The 19,107-nt window shown below is 39.5% G+C and overlaps 2 long non-coding RNA genes across 4 annotated transcripts in view; one reads left to right on the forward strand and one right to left on the reverse strand.

Annotated features, from left to right (window-relative positions):
• The window catches only part of LOC138412107 (uncharacterized), a 117,425-nt gene that overhangs the window by 76,606 nt on the left and 21,712 nt on the right, over nt 1-19,107 (forward strand). The gene's annotated exons all lie outside the window — the stretch shown is intronic.
• On the reverse strand, nt 9,837-11,494 carry LOC138412100 (uncharacterized). The gene is made up of 2 exons (XR_011244604.1): nt 11,383-11,494; nt 9,837-10,362 (listed from the first exon to the last, which is right to left on the reverse strand). It is a non-coding gene; the product is annotated as an uncharacterized lncRNA (long non-coding RNA).

A 19,107-nucleotide genomic window follows, 5' to 3' on the forward strand; every position in this document is an offset into this window, starting at 1 on the left:
TTGTTGAGTGAAGTCAAAACCCAAATCGTTCATGAAGGAGCATAACTAACTTCTAGCTCTATAACTACTAATTATTTTTGTTGACCATTATTGGAAGCACTGTAAAATTGTAACATGCTTTTTAAATCCTTTTCTTTTCAACTACTTGCAGTTATACATCTGCATTTAAGGTTTAAAAACATTCCTTTTTGATAAAGCCTATAGTAAGGGCTGGATCAGGTGAGTCCTGAACCATCCCTTAGTTATGCTCCTATAGGGTAGACTGCTGGGGGAACTCCCATCATGCACTGAGCACTTCTCCCCTTCTCTCTGTCTCTCTGCCCCCCCACATTCATTTATTTATTTTAATACATATCAATTACTATGTTTCATTTTTCTTACATAGTCCCTCTCTCTCTTTCTCTTATTGCAGATATCTCTGACTCCAGAACTGCAGGAGAAAAACTATTATTATTATTTTATTAACAATAATACTTCGGTAATTAATTATTCTATGAATTGTTGCTGCTATCATTATTAATCAATAACTTCTTTACACTGTTATTGTTTTCATTATAAGTAGTCAGATCTGATACCTGATGTTGCCTGAATGTTCCTGGGCTCTCTCGCCTCTCTCTCCCCCTCCTCACTATCTCTCTCTCTTCTCTCCCCTCTTTTCCACCCATCTACCCTCTCCTCCCCATTTTTCTCTGCTCACCCCAACTTGTCGAGGCAGATGACCGCCCACATTGAGCCTGGTTCTTCTAGAGGTTTCTCCCTGTTAATGAGGGAGTTTTTCCTCTCCACAGTCTCCAAAGTGCTGCTTATTGAGGGAACTGTTGGGTTTCTCTATATTTAATACAATTTTAAGGTCCTGACCTTTTATATAAAGTGCCTTGAAATAATGTATGATTTGGTGCTATTCAAATAAAATTGAATTGAATTGAATTGAATACACTCAACTAGCAAGTGGCGGCAAATGGGTCGTCCCACTATAGAGCTGCACCCAGATAATTGCCAAAAGTAGGATTTTCTAACTTCAGAACCAGGACAATGGAAATGAGCAATAAACTTAAATCTAAGGTTGAAGATAAAATATATATCAATAAATCAATCAAATTGTATTTGTATAGCCCATATTCACGAATCACAAATTCAACTTGTCTCATAGGGCTTTAACAAGGTGTGACATCCTCTGTCCTTAACCCTCAACAAGAGTAAGGGAAAACTACCAAAAAAACCTTTTTAACAGAGGAAATAGAACTCAGAAAGAGCCACATGTGATGAATCCCTCTCCCAAGATGGACAGAAGTGCAATAGATGCCACGTGTAATGGAGAACATCAGAAAAATAAGAGTATTTACAGCATTGGTTAGAATAAACAGTTTGTAGCATGATGGAAGGTAAATGAATTGAGGAATTATTGTCAGTAATGGTAGCGTATCTGAGTAGACATATTGTATATCAAGCAGTCTTTTTGTAATCATAGTCCACGATCAGCTGCCACCACGATTAGGATACACCATTATAATCCATCATCATGATCCACCACCATCAGCAGCCACCTTAATCATGGTCCACCACTACGATCAGATGCCAGCACGATGCAGGATCCACCATTATGATCACGATCTCTGATTCGCGATCCACCATCATAATCCACGACGAGGCCGCAGTCGCAGCCCTGGATCAGCGAACGATAAGGCACAGGGACTCCGGGAAAGAAGTCAAGTCAGTAACATGAGACATTAAGTTATTTGATGTGATGAGGAGGGAGAAGAGGAAATAGAAGCTTCATGTGTCATGTGTCCCTCGACATTGTAAACCTCGAGGGACACATGACAAAAATTAGCAGCACAACTGAGAGCAGATTTAAGACAAGCCTGGACCAGCTCTAACTATAGCTATATCATGATGTATAAAGAAATAATAGATACATAATAATAATAATAATAACAATAAATAATAGACAGATAGACTGGGACATCCCTGGACTGTTGAAAGAAGGCAGGATGGCTCTATGGATTTTTACAGTTAACTCCAGATTCAGAACATCTGCAGCCTCAGCAGCTCTCAATCCAGTCTACAACTGTACAGTGTTGGACAGTCTTTGTCCACTGCAGCCTCACGTCTGTTCTTGGCTCACAGAGTGGAACCTGATGTATAGACCATCCACCTCAAGGCTGGATGTGTTGTTCATCCTGAAATGCTTCTCTGCTCACCACAGTTGTAAAGAGTAGTTATCTGAGTTACTGCAGCCTTTTTGTCTTCTCCAACCAGTAAGACCATTCTCCTCTGACCTCTCTCTTTAACACTCTGTCTACAGAACAGAAGATCAGCAGTTACAGAAGAAGTCAAACCATGCTGAATACCATACCACAAGTCACTGTAATCACATATTTCATCATTCTGATGTAAAGGTCAAGCTGTATCTGCTTTCCCCAGGCTTTTGGTCTTTGTCCTTACCTGGGCTAAAAAATAGCCCCTAATTTCTTCACTGTACGAGACATGCAGAGATTAATTAATGTGAATTTTTCTTATCTCTGTGTAAGAAAAGATGTATTTCTACAACATCAGTGTGTTCTTTCAGTCATAACATTAACTTGTTTTAAACCTTAAGGAAAATCAAGTCTTGCTGTCACAAAATCATCTGTATGACCTACAGACAGATTATTTTATACTCACATGAAGAATTTGACTACATTCCCTTACAGTGTGCTCAGACAAGGATAGAGATTACTGAATTACAATTTCCCCTCACCATTACTGTCTCTGCCTGCACTTTCACATGTTGCTGGAAAACTGAACAGTGCAGATGATGGATGGATATTGACAATGTATACACCGGCTGTGAAGAACATCACAGCTATAGTTGTATGTTTTAGACAGTGAATGTTATTCTGTGAAGTTGTAGATGTCATTGTGAACTAAGGTTTATTTAGGATGTACAGGATGGTGTATACAAAGTGAAGTGAAGCCAGTGTAGGAGTTTAATGGCAGCTTTGGTGCTGAGTCAATGATGATACTGACCTCCTGTGGATTTTCTCCAGAATTACTATTGTACTTCAGTCAAGGGAACAAGTCCTTCCCTTGAAAATAGAACAACAAAAAGTGCTGCTATTAGATGCACTGTATGTATGAATGTGTGTGTGAATGTGTGAATGGCAACCTGTAGTGTAAAGCGCTTTGGGTGACCAAGTTACCATGACGTAAAAAAATATTTTGTCTTTGGGTTCAGGAGGCAGACACAGTCTCTACATTTATAGAAAGACTGCTTGCTCAGGTGAGCCCTGAACCATCCCCTAGTGATGCTGATATAGGCCTGAAGACTGCTTGGGGAACTCCATCATCATTTATATTCATATTTTCATTATGAGAAGTACAGTGTTTGTATTTTTTATTTCTATGTTTTGAATGAAATACAAAGGATTGCAATCCAATTCAGTATTATTTGTATAGCGCAAAACCATTATTTACATTATTTCAAGGTCAGGACCATACAAAATTATGGAGAAACCCAACAGTTCCCACAATGAGCAAGCACGTTGACAAATGTGGAGTGAAAAACTCCCCTTTAACAGAATGTAACCAATAGCAGAACCAGACTCAATGTGGGCGGCCATCTGCCTCATCCTTTTGGGTTGAGCAGAGAAAAAAATGGGGAAGAGTAAAGAAGTAGGTGGAAAAGAGGTGGGAGAAAAGAGAAAGGGAAGGAAGGGGAAAGAAAGGGGAAGAGAGAGGTGAGCAATACCAGGAATAGCTGTGCAACCATTATATTTAAGCTCTGTCATGGTTGTTATAATGGAAAATAATAAGAGTGATATTTATAGATGTAATTGTGTTATTAATAATAGCAGCACCAGTTTCACCAGTTGGAATTACACCACTCCTGTTAGACACATATTTAGTCACTCCTTATGTCTGGTTCAATCAGAGCAGAGAGACAAACACAGCCAGAGCCTACAGATTGTGTGAGCCAAAATCTGAGGAAATACGTCTCCCAAGGACTTTCCTGTTGTTAACTAACACAAACAACCGACTGACAGGAAACATGGAGTCTCTTTCAAATAATATCAACATCTAACCCAAACCTAATCAGCCCTCAGCCTCTCTCCCTTGATGAAGTCCCCAAAGCAAACAGACAGCTACCCATCAAAATTGTATTGTCTTCATATTTTCATTATTATTACCCTGTGTAGAGTTGTTGTTGTTGTTTGTTGTTCAATGTACTGTTCTGCAACTGCTGTACCTTGGCCCAAGACTAATTTCCCTATGGGACAATATAGTATATTTGATTTGAAAATTGACTCTCATTAGACTACGAAATAATTTAGTACGCTCTACAACATCTATGCACACACAAACACACTACACACGACATGTAACCTCTTGGCCTTATTACATAAACTCCATATAAATGGTCTGTATTTATAGAGCTTATAGTCTTGATCACAAATACTTAAAGCAGTTAAGTGTACTGTTTTACATTTACCCATTCATACAATGTATCTATGTGAAGTTTTCTCTTCTTTCTCAATGAGAAGAGGGTTCAGTATTTTGCCCAAGGGAAGACTGGGATCAAACTGCCGACCTTCTGGTTAGAGGACGACTGCTCTAGCCCCTGAGCACAGCCACCCCTTAACTGGACAAAACTGCCTTCCTTGATTTACTACTCCACTAATTGAGAAAATTGTAATTAATAAGTGGTTGTATTTATATAACGCTTTCTAGTCTTGAAAACCACTCAAAGCGCTTTACACTACAGTTTTTGCCATTCACCCATTCACACACACATTCATACAGTGCATCTATTAGCAGTACTTTTTGTTATTCTATGGGGCAATTTGGGGTTCAGCATCTTGCTCAAGGACACTTTGGCATGCAGATTGGGAAGATTGGGGATTGAATTGCTGACCCCCTGGTTGGAGAATGACCACTCTACCCCTCAGCCACAGCCGCCCTAGTATTAGAGACTTTGTGAAATGGCTACAACCTTTCACAGGCTGGGTGAACTAAATACTTGTTAATGATGGGGATTTTTGGTGCGTAGGGAGATTAATACATAAACTATATGACTCAGCCAGGAGCAATCAGGAGACCAACTGCAATTTCAAAATGTCCCAGTTTGTATAATCAGAGAAGAATTTTCCTGACAACTTTTTACTTTTACTTCCTATATTTAAACACAAATATCTGCACTTTATAGTCCTTAAATTCTCAAAACTGGCTTGTTACTTGTTTCAACCTCCACGGATGATGACACGACGTAAAAGACATAACAAGACAGAGAGGACCTCAGACGACCTCACTAAACCATCCAATCTATGGTAGTGACAGGGGGTGTGTACAAAGGGCAGGGACTAAATCAACACAAATACATTCCCCATCCATTTAATCCCTGTACAAAATGATCCAGGTGCTCATGCAGGACCATGGTTCACTTCAGTCTTTATTACTCTGTCTGAAATTTGGCAGCAAAGCTAGATTGTGTCCAGTTCTGTGCAGGTTGTTACCAAAAGAGGAAAACTATCCCATTTTATGTGCCTAGCATTTTTTTTTTGGTTTTGCAGGGTTATCAAAATAAAGCATTGTGTATCGTTGAAGTAAAAAATTCATTTTTACTTTTTACTTATGTACTTGAGTACATTTCAGAGCCTGTACTTCCTTACTTTTACTAGAGTAAAGTAGTTGTATCAGTACTTTTACTTTTACCAGAGTCTTTTTTTACTCAAATATCTGTACTTCTACTTAAGTAAAGAATTTGAGTAATTTTGCCACCTCTGCCTAAAACCCCAAAAGATCCTGTTAGTTACTTTACTCCTAGGCTAAAGGCTAAAATTGTCTTTTTTCTCCAATTTAGATTAAAGCTGGAAAAAAAAGTTGGAGACTAAATCTTCATCTTTATAGCCACCCAATAAATATGACATTTCTGGTCTTTCAGGTTTATATATAAAATGTCACATTCTTAGCTGAGCTTGGCCAAAACATTTTCCTCATGAGAGCCACCCTATGGAAATGACCCCCCAGATGAACTTGAGGAGATGAATTTTATGTTTATTCAGTGGAGACCTGTAGCTTGAAATCCTCTTCTCTTTTGTTTATTTCCTGTTAGGGCAGGGTGGGCTGCAAAAAACGAGGTTAAACAAATCCAGCAGGATTTGGACAACTCAACATAATGTCACATCCAGGATCAGACAAAACAGAGATGATTCTGAGATAGCCTTACAAAACACGTCGACATGAGACTAGAGACTGAGATTGGAACGTTGTAAAGCTTGTGTTCTGGATATTTTCAGTGAGGCACATAGATGTTTGAGATAGAGACATGAGAATGTCCATGATCTAAATGTCTAAACCTTATTTGGATCTGTTTCCACCCAAAACAGTCACAAAAGTATTAAATTGACCACTGAACACCCCAGATAAGGTTTGTTCTGCTCTCAGCCTCTCCTCCGTGTGAACTGTCATCTCACAACTCATTTAGTAATCAGACAGCTGGAACAACAGACCCTGCTATGCTAACTATACAAGATTGCAGGAAATACTTTGTCAAACTCTCTGAGGGAAAGGTTTGGGGTGCTGTGAAGCTCATGGTATCCTGCTGGTATGCTGCTGACACTTACAAATATACACGCAAATATTTGACATAGTTCAATGATTCCAGTCAGGAGCAGCCTGTGGACAAAAGGTCCTGAATGCTAATAAACATGAAGAAGCACTGAGCACTCTGTCTCTCTGCCCCCATTTATTAATTAATTATGTTAATATACTATGATATAACAATAACAGGTGACAAGGCCTTACATCTATAAGTATCCGCACATACATATACAGATCAGAAAATACTGTGACTTGCATGCTGTGTCCAAAAACTTCTGAATTTAAGAAGATATCTCTCTATATATACAATAGTGATTTTTATTAATGATTTTTCTGTATATTGTGCTTTATATATACTGTATTTTTTCATTTACCAATACCAGTACACATTTTAGAGACATTACAGTAGTAACAGCTCTACACTGTGTTTGCTTGATAGTAGAGACATCAAGAGGAGTCTGTGCTTCAGAGAGACTCGCTGGGAAACAGTGAACCTCTCAGTTGGATTGATCTCTGCTGTCATCTACAGCCCTGGAGAAGCCAGAGATAACCAACACAGAACCTTATTTAAACTTGGACAGCATTTTTTTGTGTCCCAGATGAGTAGGCTGAGGTAGACATGGAGAGGGAGTTCTTAGTCTGAATGATTGATTTCATTTCAACATTACATTTCTATTGCTGTCTTAATTTCTACTTTGTTTTCATTTTTTGTTGTTTTTATTTTTTCAAATTTGAAATGTTCTATCTGTTACAGCGAAGACACAAATAGGACAGGATAGTAACACTTGTGCTAACTGAGCTGAGACTTGACTGGCTAGTTGCAGTCAACAATTATGTAATACTGAACACCCTATGTTACATTTCCTCAGTGATGGACTCTAATATCGGTGTATGTCTCAAACTGAGATCAGGTTGTTTTCTGGGAAAAACACTAATGGCATCTCTAGTATGTGCGTCTGTGACACTGTACCAAGTGTTTGGAGACTGAATATAATCGTATACAATGAAATAATGACTACTTCAACAAAAATTATTACCACATACTACCACACAAACACCGTTGCTTAAAATGTGAGCTCACAGTTCTCTTGTGTGTCAGAATATTGTTAAAATAATACTTTGTGTGGGGGTCGTGTCTTTTTCAAATGTGCCGGTCTCCATCTCTGAGCGATATTGATTGGAGCACTGGACCTAAAGGGACCAGACTAACGTCACACTGCCAGAATCACAGCCAGATATCTCAAGTTGTCACAATAACACAGACACAAATAACATGCCACTTCCACCATGAACTGTGGTGGCAGTCACACATGAGTGAGTGATGAGATGTCATGCGCCCATGGGATTTTTTTTAATGAGCTCCATGTAGGCCCAGAGTGAACCACAAGCAGGGTCATGTGAACAATCATCCACAGGATTTTGCATCTATATACAACAAGTAGGTTAATGACTGGACCAGTGAGGCTCTTATGGGTACCACACATTTAAGTGAAACATGGACTTATCCTCTGGGTCCATTAAGAATTTCATGTGTTTCATGTGTTTTACGCAGAATTTACAAGAAGTCATACGGCTTCTTGTGAAAAAAAAAGAAGTGATAGGGCTTCTTGTAAATTTTGCAAGGGCTCCATGTCAATGTCTAGGCATTCAAAGAAACCACAACATCCCTTAGTTCCACTTCCCATAAAGATAGATAGATTACTTTATTCATCCCCGGAGGGAAATTAAGTCGTGATAGCAGCTTGTGTATCAGAACACAACAAAACACAATACAATAGAACAAAACAAAACATTGAGGTAAAAAGAACAAAAACAGAAACACAAGATGAATAGGCAGACAAGTAGTGCAGTGGCAATATGATGGTAATAGTAATGATGATATGATGGTAATGTTATTGTTAGATAGTATATAAGAATAGTAGTACAGTATATATATATATATATATATAGTATACAATATAACATAATATATATTTATATAGATAGTAATTATACCAATATAATAGCAGTATATAGTAATAATGGCAGCAACAGTATATATAATAATAATAATAGTAATAGCAGTAGTAATAATATAATAATAATAACATGTACACATGTATAAATATGTGTATATAGACTTATATATACGAAGAATATACAGAGAATATACACAGTATGATATAATATGATATGATATATAGTATATAGTAGGGTATAAATATAAGTACTTGACTATACAATATACTATCAGTGTAAGAATATGTAGACTGGGTGTGCGAAAGACAATATTGTTGTATAAAATGGTCTGTAATATCAAAATGGTTTAAATTAACACATATCACAGAAGTAAATGTTCCAGTATATGGGGCGTAGTGTAGTACAGGGTACATGGTGCAAGGGTGATAGGTATATTAGTGCAGTTCTGTGATGGTGGCTCTGACAGAGGTAGATGAGTTATAGAGTCTTATTGCGGTTGGAATGAACGATTTCCTGTATCGCTCCTTAGAGCAGCGGGGTTGGATGAGCCTGTGGCTAAAGCTGCTCTTTAGCTTGTCCAGTGTTTTGTGGAGGGGGTGAGAGGGATTGTCCATGATTGCCAGCAGTTTTGCCAGCATCCTGTTCTCCACCACCTCCTCCATGGTGACAAGCTTAGAGCCAACCACAGACTCTGCTTTCCTTATGATTTTGTTCAGTCTGTTGGCATCCTTTGTCCTGATGCCCGCACCCCAGGACACCACAGCAAAGAAGATGGTGCTCGCCACAACAGACTGATAGAACATCTGCAGCATCTTGTTGCAGACATTGAAGGACCCGAGCCTCCTCAGGAAGTAAAGCCGGCTCAGGCCCGTCTTGTAGACGGAATGAAGCAAGAGCTGGATTAGTGGAATTACTTTCACAGATACATTGGAATTTACATTACTGGTGGTTTGTGCACATGGCACAGATGAAAAAAACACTTAAACGTGGTCAATGAAGATGCAAGTCATGTTTATTTATAGCTTGCTGGCTTCAGAAACTATCCAGTCTCAGCTCCGAAGATGACGAGAAACAGATGAAGTTGATTAAATATTTTGGAACGCTAAACAGTCATGACCATGAAAGACCCATTGGAAAATAAAAGACTTGTGTGGGATATAACAAATCAGCCTTTTCAGATCAGTGGCAGGTTATTTTTGGAGAGACGATGCTTCTGTTAAGTGTTGATTTCCACACACCAACTTCTTACTCACATCCGTTGTGCCATTAGCCCACAGTGGGTCCAAGCAGAAGTGATCTAAGATTCAAGGGTTTATTGTCATATGCACAACAATTACATTCAGCAGTTGCTGGCAATGAAATGCTCCCCTCTAGCCATGCTCAGAAATTACACAAGAAAAAAATACAACTAAAAATAGAATATAAAATATAAAAAATCGTCGGCCAGATGGCAGCAGGCAGGACAGTTAATGGTTTGGGTGCTGGGGTCTTTAACGATCTGGTTGCTCTTCTTCCTACACCGCTAAGTGTAGCGGTCCTCCATGGATGGCAGCTCTGTCCTGGCAATACACTGAGCAGACTTCACCACTCTCTGTAGAGCCTTGCAGTTCAGGGCGATGCAGCTGCCATACCAGGCGGTGATGCAGCCAGTCAGAATACTCTCAATGGTGCACCTGTAAAAGTTGCAGAGCATCCTTGGGCCCATGTTGAGCCTCCGCAGCCTGCAGAGGAAGAAGAGCCGCTGTCATTATTCAGCTGTTAGAGTGATGCCTTCCTGGCTGGCTGGGTTCTCATGTGTTTACTGCTCCAGCTTCCTGTCTGCACCTGAACACAGCCAGGAAGAACGTTGACAAACTTTGACAGATTCAGAAAAGACATATTGTAGAAAAGAACAGAGAACATCAATGGAGACAATGTTGCTGATTTTGACCGAATGACAACTTGTTTTCACTGGGTTGTTTCTTCAAACACCTGAACTGACTCAGGTTTCTGTTTGCCTGTACTGATGATTCACTACAGTGTGAATATTTGCTCCTCTTTCAGGAGCAGAGGCAGAGAATTATGTCTGAGTTGAGGGTTGGCCATATCCTGGTCCGTAACCATCATACATGAGCAAATACCTTGATACCTCACAGTATCATAAGGTACTGTGCACTCAAACTGGTCTCAATCTTTTGTACCTTTTTATACCACATCAAGAATTAAATTTTTTTAAACAATGAAATTTAATTCTAAGCAAGTTGTATTAGCTCTCCCATGCATATTTTATAATTTGAGTCAACTTACTAGCTTCATGTGGAGCTAGTTATTGAAGTTCAAAAGCAAAAATGACAGCTAACTGGTTAATACTAGTAAAATGATATTTTTTCGTTATCGATAAGTTTAGCTAATGCTAAGAATGCATTTTTTTTTACAATATCCAATGTGCATGTGATTGTATTTGGTAGAAATATCCACCAAACATGCAGCTATTGTTTGCAAAATATCCACTTTAGACACTGAACAGCTCTCCTTCAGCCTTTTCTACTTCCACCCTGTTATTTTCTACTATTTATCATACTTTCTGTGTGCTGTAGGTAGAATGCCAACAATTAAGTAGCACTAATGGGTTTTACACACACACACAGCCTATCCTGTAATATAAAAATGTACTTGTACTATCCTGTTCCGGCCAATGCAGTATGAACGACAACAGATCACTGGAAGAGTCATTTCTAGAGTGAGACTACATTGTTCATGTACTGAATGTTCTGTGCTGAGGCCAAACAATTGCACATGATTTGTCCTTATGGTCAGAAATATACCTAAAAAAACAGGTTTGACACATGGTTTACTGCAACATACTGAAGACTGAGGTCGAGAGTGTAGGCAGTGAATTTCCACTTTAATAGACTGGGTTGGGACATGACGCCCTAGCTTGCCCAGGAATGTAGAGGAGGGATGTTTGGTGTGTTGGTGTTCACCTGTTGGAACATGACTGTGTGTGCACATTATTTCCAAAACCAGGTATGAAAGCATGAATTGGTATCAGATAAAGATTCAGGTTGCATGACTGCAACACAGGGGCACCAGCACACTCTGGTTCTTGTTGAGGCATATGGGATGGGCGTCAGGTATGTGTGGGAATTCAGAAGGAGCTTTTCAAAGGAAGTGAGAACACACTGTACCTTTATGATGGGATAAAGGGCTTGCCAGTCTGAGCTGAGATGACCTCAGCTGATAAACCTGATTAATCCTGTTTCAGAAAAAAACTGTAAGAGGATAAAGCAAAACAACTGACTCTAAATAAGAGGGTATATTAACATCAAAAGAAGCACTGAGCATTCCTCAGCCAATGACGCAGCAAAAAGAAAAGAAAAAGAAAGACCATAAATAATGGTAATGCCTGTTTGTTGTAACAAGTTTCATTCAGCTTTATTTTCACATTTCCTCATCATTTCTAACATTGTTGTCAACAATTTAAGATTATGGAACTATTGTGACATCTTAAGTGGGGCAGGTAAACATGAACAGTAAAATTAGTTTTATTTTATAATTTTATCATTTATTCCTTAACTCTAAAAATTCTAACCAGATCCTAACCATGGTGCTGGTCCAGAATGCCTCCTTGATTGAGGCCAGCACACTCGTCAAGGTAGGGAGTAACAATGTCATTAACATGTGCCGGAACATGCATCACATACTGATTGGGAACTGGCAGCAACCCACAGAACATGAATCACTGATCATCAATGACGCTATCATCAGTTCTCCCAAATCTGTGTCACAGGTATTGTCTGGTGAAGCATCAAACACTAATCCTAACTGTTCATTTTAATTGTTACAGATTAGATTTGAACTTTGACCTGGTTAAATGATTCATAGCTTCTTGGCATGCAGGTAAAGGGTATGCACATGTTCCTTCTTAGTTTATTGAGAGAGTAAACTGTACTGTGTGACTGACTGTGCAGACACACATTCAGACAGAGATGACACCTGTGTTTGCAGTGGGTGCGCCATATTTGTCCTAGCGCCTGTTGGAGTTTGTTATCTTTATTGAACATTGAGGTTGGGAACGCTGTGAGTTGCTGTGAAAGCAAACCACTTCATCACCTACTCCCTCTATGACTCATTGGACCCACTGCAGTTGCCTACAGGCCAAATAGGTCAACTGCAGATGCCATCTCCCTCACCCTTCCTACTGCCCTCACCCACCTGGACCAGAGGTACACATGTGAGAATGCTGTTTATTGACTATAGTTCAGAGTTCAATACCATCGTGCCCCTGAAGCTCGTCACCAAGCATGGAGACCTTGGGCTCAACACCAGTGTGGATAGGCAGCACCACATTCTCCGAATGACTCTCAGCACCAGCGCCCCCCAGGGCTGCCTGCTCAGTCCTCTCCTGTACTCCCTGTTCACTCATGACTGCGTGGCCACCCACAGCTTCAAAACCATCATTAAATTTGCTGATGACACACAGGAAGAGACAGGGAGTTAAACACGCCCCCCTCTCCATCAACAGGATTATGTTGGAGAGAGTCAGCAGTTTCAGGTTCCTCTGGGTTCACATCACCTGACCTGGACGGCCAGGCTCAACATGGGCCCAAGGATTCTCTGCAACTTTTACAGGTGCACCATTGAGAGTATTCTGACTGGCTGCATCACCGCCTGGTATGGCAGCTGCATCGCCCTGAACTGCAAGGCTCTACAGAGAGTGGTGAAGTCTGCTCAGTGTATTACCAGGACAGAGCTGCCATCCATGGAGGACAGCTACACCCAGAGAGCAACCAGATCGTTAAAGACCCCAGCACCCAAACCATTAACTGTCCTGCCTGCTGCCGACGATTTTTTATATTTTATATTCTATTTTTATTTGTATTTTTTTCTTGTGTAATTTCTGAGCAAGGCTAGAGGGGAGCATTTCATTGCCAGCAACTGCTGAATGTAATTGTTGTGCATATGACAATAAACCCTTGAATCTTGAATCACTTCTGCTTGGACCCACTGTGGGCTAATGGCACAACGGATGTGAGTAAGAAGTTGGTGTGTGGAAATCAACACTTAACAGAAGCATCGTCTCTCCAAAAATAACCTGCCACTGATCTGAAAAGGCTGATTTGTTATATCCCACACAAGTCTTTTATTTTCCAATGGGTCTTTCATGGTCATGACTGTTTAGTGTTCCAAAATATTTAATCAACTTCATCTGTTTCTCGTCATCTTCGGAGCTGAGACTGGATAGTTTCTGAAGCCAGCAAGCTATAAATAAACATGACTTGCATCTTCATTGACCACGTTTAAGTGTTTTTTTCATCTGTGCCATGTGCACAAACCACCAGTACTGTAAATTCCAATGTATCTGTGAAAGTAATTCCACTAATCCAGCTCTTGCTTCATATTGGAAGTGGAACTAAGGGATGTTGTGGTTTCTTTGAATGCCTAGACATTGACATGGAGCCCTTGCAAAATTTACAAGAAGCCCTATCACTTCTTTTTTTTTCACAAGAAGCCGTATGACTTCTTGTAAATTCTGCGTAAAACACATGAAACACATGAAATTCTTAATGGACCCAGAGGATAAGTCCATGTTTCACTTAAATGTGTGGTACCCATAAGAGCCTCACTGGTCCAGTCATTAACCTACTTGTTGTATATAGATGCAAAATCCTGTGGATGATTGTTCACATGACCCTGCTTGTGGTTCACTCTGGGCCTACATGGAGCTCATTAAAAAAAATCCCATGGGCGCATGACATCTCATCACTCACTCATGTGTGACTGCCACCACAGTTCATGGTGGAAGTGGCATGTTATTTGTGTCTGTGTTATTGTGACAACTTGAGATATCTGGCTGTGATTCTGGCAGTGTGACGTTAGTCTGGTCCCTTTAGGTCCAGTGCTCCAATCAATATCGCTCAGAGATGGAGACCGGCACATTTGAAAAAGACACGACCCCCACACAAAGTATTATTTTAACAATATTCTGACACACAAGAGAACTGTGAGCTCACATTTTAAGCAACGGTGTTTGTGTGGTAGTATGTGGTAATAATTTTTGTTGAAGTAGTCATTATTTCATTGTATACGATTATATTCAGTCTCCAAACACTTGGTACAGTGTCACAGACGCACATACTAGAGATGCCATTAGTGTTTTTCCCAGAAAACAACCTGATCTCAGTTTGAGACATACACCGATATTAGAGTCCATCACTGAGGAAATGTAACATAGGGTGTTCAGTATTACATAATTGTTGACTGCAACTAGCCAGTCAAGTCTCAGCTCAGTTAGCACAAGTGTTACTATCCTGTCCTATTTGTGTCTTCGCTGTAACAGATAGAACATTTCAAATTTGAAAAAATAAAAACAACAAAAAATGAAAACAAAGTAGAAATTAAGACAGCAATAGAAATGTAATGTTGAAATGAAATCAATCATTCAGACTAAGAACTCCCTCTCCATGTCTACCTCAGCCTACTCATCTGGGACACAAAAAAATGCTGTCCAAGTTTAAATAAGGTTCTGTGTTGGTTATCTCTGGCTTCTCCAGGGCTGTAGATGACAGCAGAGATCAATCCAACTGAGAGGTTCACTGTTTCCCAGCGAGTCTCTCTGAAGCACAGACTCCTCTTGATGTCTCTACTATCAAGCAAACACAGTGTAGAGCTGTTACTACTGTAATGTCTCTAAAATGTGTAGGTAAATGGTAAATGGTAAAAGGTAAATGAAAAAATACAGTATATATAAAGCACAATATACAGAAAAATCATTAATAAAAATCACTATTGTATATATAGAGAGATATCTTCTTAAATTCAGAAGTTTTTGGACACAGCATGCAAGTCACAGTATTTTCTGATCTGTATATGTATGTGCGGATACTTATAGATGTAAGGCCTTGTCACCTGTTATTGTTATATCATAGTATATTAACATAATTAATTAATAAATGGGGGCAGAGAGACAGAGTGCTCAGTGCTTCTTCATGTTTATTAGCATTCAGGACCTTTTGTCCACAGGCTGCTCCTGACTGGAATCATTGAACTATGTCAAATATTTGCGTGTATATTTGTAAGTGTCAGCAGCATACCAGCAGGATACCATGAGCTTCACAGCACCCCAAACCTTTCCCTCAGAGAGTTTGACAAAGTATTTCCTGCAATCTTGTATAGTTAGCATAGCAGGGTCTGTTGTTCCAGCTGTCTGATTACTAAATGAGTTGTGAGATGACAGTTCACACGGAGGAGAGGCTGAGAGCAGAACAAACCTTATCTGGGGTGTTCAGTGGTCAATTTAATACTTTTGTGACTGTTTTGGGTGGAAACAGATCCAAATAAGGTTTAGACATTTAGATCATGGACATTCTCATGTCTCTATTTCAAACATCTATGTGCCTCACTGAAAATATCCAGATGGGGCTCTGAACACAAGCTTTACAACGTTCCAATCTCAGTCTCTAGTCTCATGTCGACGTGTTTTGTAAGGCTATCTCAGAATCATCTCTGTTTTGTCTGATCCTGGATGTGACATTATGTTGAGTTGTCCAAATCCTGCTGGATTTGTTTAACCTCGTTTTTTGCAGCCCACCCTGCCCTAACAGGAAATAAACAAAAGAGAAGAGGATTTCAAGCTACAGGTCTCCACTGAATAAACATAAAATTCATCTCCTCAAGTTCATCTGGGGGGTAATTTCCATAGGGTGGCTCTCATGAGGAAAATGTTTTGGCCAAGCTCAGCTAAGAATGTGACATTTTATATATAAACCTGAAAGACCAGAAATGTCATATTTATTGGGTGGCTATAAAGATGAAGATTTAGTCTCCAACTTTTTTTTCCAGCTTTAATCTAAATTGGAGAAAAAAGACAATTTTAGCCTTTTAACTAGGAGTAAAGTAACTAACAGGATCTTTTTGGGGTTTTAGGCAGAGGTGGCAAAATTACTCAAATTCTTTACTTAAGTAGAAGTACAGATACTTGAGTAAAAAAAGACTCTGGTAAAAGTAAAAGTACTGATACAACTACTTTACTCTAGTAAAAGTAAGAAAGTACAGGCTCTGAAATGTACTCAAGTACATAAGTAAAAAAGTAAAAATGAATTTTTTACTTCAACAATACACAATGCTTTATTTTGATAACTCTGCAAAACTAAAAAAAATGCTAGGCACATATAATGGGATAGTTTTCCTCTTTTGGTAACAACCTGCACAGAACTGGACACAATCTAGCTTTGCTGCCAAATTTCAGACAGAGTAATAAAGACTGAAGTGAACCATGGTCCTGCATGAGCACCTGGATCATTTTGTACAGGGATTAAATGGATGGGGAATGTATTTGTGTTGATTTAGTCCCTGCCCTTTGTACACACCCCCTGTCACTACCATAGATTGGATGGTTTAGTGAGGTCGTCTGAGGTCCTCTCTGTCTTGTTATGTCTTTTACGTCATGTCATCATCCGTGGAGGTTGAAACAAGTAACGAGCCAGTTTTGAGAATTTAAGGACTATAAAGTGCAGATATTTGTGTTTAAATATAGGAAGTAAAAGTAAAAAGTTGTCAGGAAAATTCTTCTCTGATTATACAAACTGGGACATTTTGAAATTGCAGTTGGTCTCCTGATTGCTCCTGGCTGAGTCATATAGTTTATGTATTAATCTCCCTACGCACCAAAAATCCCCATCATTAACAAGTATTTAGTTCACCCAGCCTGTGAAAGGTTGTAGCCATTTCACAAAGTCTCTAATACTAGGGCGGCTGTGGCTGAGGGGTAGAGTGGTCATTCTCCAACCAGGGGGTCAGCAATTCAATCCCCAATCTTCCCAATCTGCATGCCAAAGTGTCCTTGAGCAAGATGCTGAACCCCAAATTTCCCCATAGAACAACAAAAAGTACTGCTAATAGATGCACTGTATGAATGTGTGTGTGAATGGGTGAATGGCAAAAACTGTAGTGTAAAGCGCTTTGAGTGGTTTTCAAGACTAGAAAGCGTTATATAAGTACAACCACTTATTAATTACAATTTTCTCAATTAGTGGAGTAGTAAATCAAGGAAGGCAGTTTTGTCCAGTTAAGGGGTGGCTGTGCTCAGGGGCTAGAGCAGTCGTCCTCTAACCAGAAGGTCGGCAGTTTGATCCCAGTCTTCCCTTGGGCAAAATACTGAACCCTCTTCTCATTGAGAAAGAAGAGAAAACTGCACATAGATACACTGTATGAATGGGTAAATGCAAAACAGTACGCTTAACTGCTTTAAGTATTTGTGATCAAGACTATAAGCTCTATAAATACAGACCATTTATATGGAGTTTATGTAATAAGGCCAAGAGGTTACATGTCATGTGTAGTGTGTTTGTGTGTGCATAGATGTTGTAGAGCGTACTATTTCGTAGTCTAATGAGAGTCAATTTTCAAATCAAATATACTATATTGTCCTATAGGGAAATTTGTCTTGGGCCAAGGTACAGCAGTTGCAGAACAGTACATTGAACAACAAACAACAACAACAACTCTACACAGGGTAATAATAATGAAAATATGAAGACAATACAATTTTGATGGGTAGCTGTCTGTTTGCTTTGGGGACTTCGTCAAGGGAGAGAGGGTGAGGGCTGATTAGGTTTGGGTTAGATGTTGATATTATTTGAAAGAGACTCCATGTTTCCTGTCAGTCGGTTGTTTGTGTTAGTTAACAACAGGAAAGTCCTTGGGAGACGTATTTCCTCAGATTTTGGCTCACACAATCTGTAGGCTCTGGCTGTGTTTGTCTCTCTGCTCTGATTGAACCAGACATAAGGAGTGACTAAATATGTGTCTAACAGGAGTGGTGTAATTCCAACTGGTGAAACTGGTGCTGCTATTATTAATAACACAATTACATCTATAAATATCACTCTTATTATTTTCCATTATAACAACCATGACAGAGCTTAAATATAATGGTTGCACAGCTATTCCTGGTATTGCTCACCTCTCTCTTCCCCTTTCTTTCCCCTTCCTTCCCTTTCTCTTTTCTCCCACCTCTTTTCCACCTACTTCTTTACTCTTCCCCATTTTTTTCTCTGCTCAACCCAAAAGGATGAGGCAGATGGCCGCCCACATTGAGTCTGGTTCTGCTATTGGTTACATTCTGTTAAAGGGGAGTTTTTCACTCCACATTTGTCAACGTGCTTGCTCATTGTGGGGACTGTTGGGTTTCTCCATAATTTTGTATGGTCCTGACCTTGAAATAATGTAAATAATGGTTTTGCGCTATACAAATAATACTGAATTGGATTGCAATCCTTTGTATTTCATTCAAAACGTAGAAATAAAAAATACAAACACTGTACTTCTCATAATGAAAATATGAATATAAATGATGATGGAGTTCCCCAAGCAGTCTTCAGGCCTATATCAGCATCACTAGGGGATGGTTCAGGGCCCACCTGAGCAAGCAGTCTTTCCATAAATGTAGAGACTGTGTCTGCCTCCTGAACCCAAAGACAAAATATTTTTTTACGTCATGGTAACTTGGTCACCCAAAGCGCTTTACACTACAGGTTGCCATTCACACATTCACACACACATTCATACATACAGTGCATCTAATAGCAG

This window comes from Paralichthys olivaceus, chromosome 11 (genome assembly GCF_024713975.1).
Source record: "Paralichthys olivaceus isolate ysfri-2021 chromosome 11, ASM2471397v2, whole genome shotgun sequence".
Classification (NCBI taxonomy): domain Eukaryota; kingdom Metazoa; phylum Chordata; class Actinopteri; order Pleuronectiformes; family Paralichthyidae; genus Paralichthys; species Paralichthys olivaceus.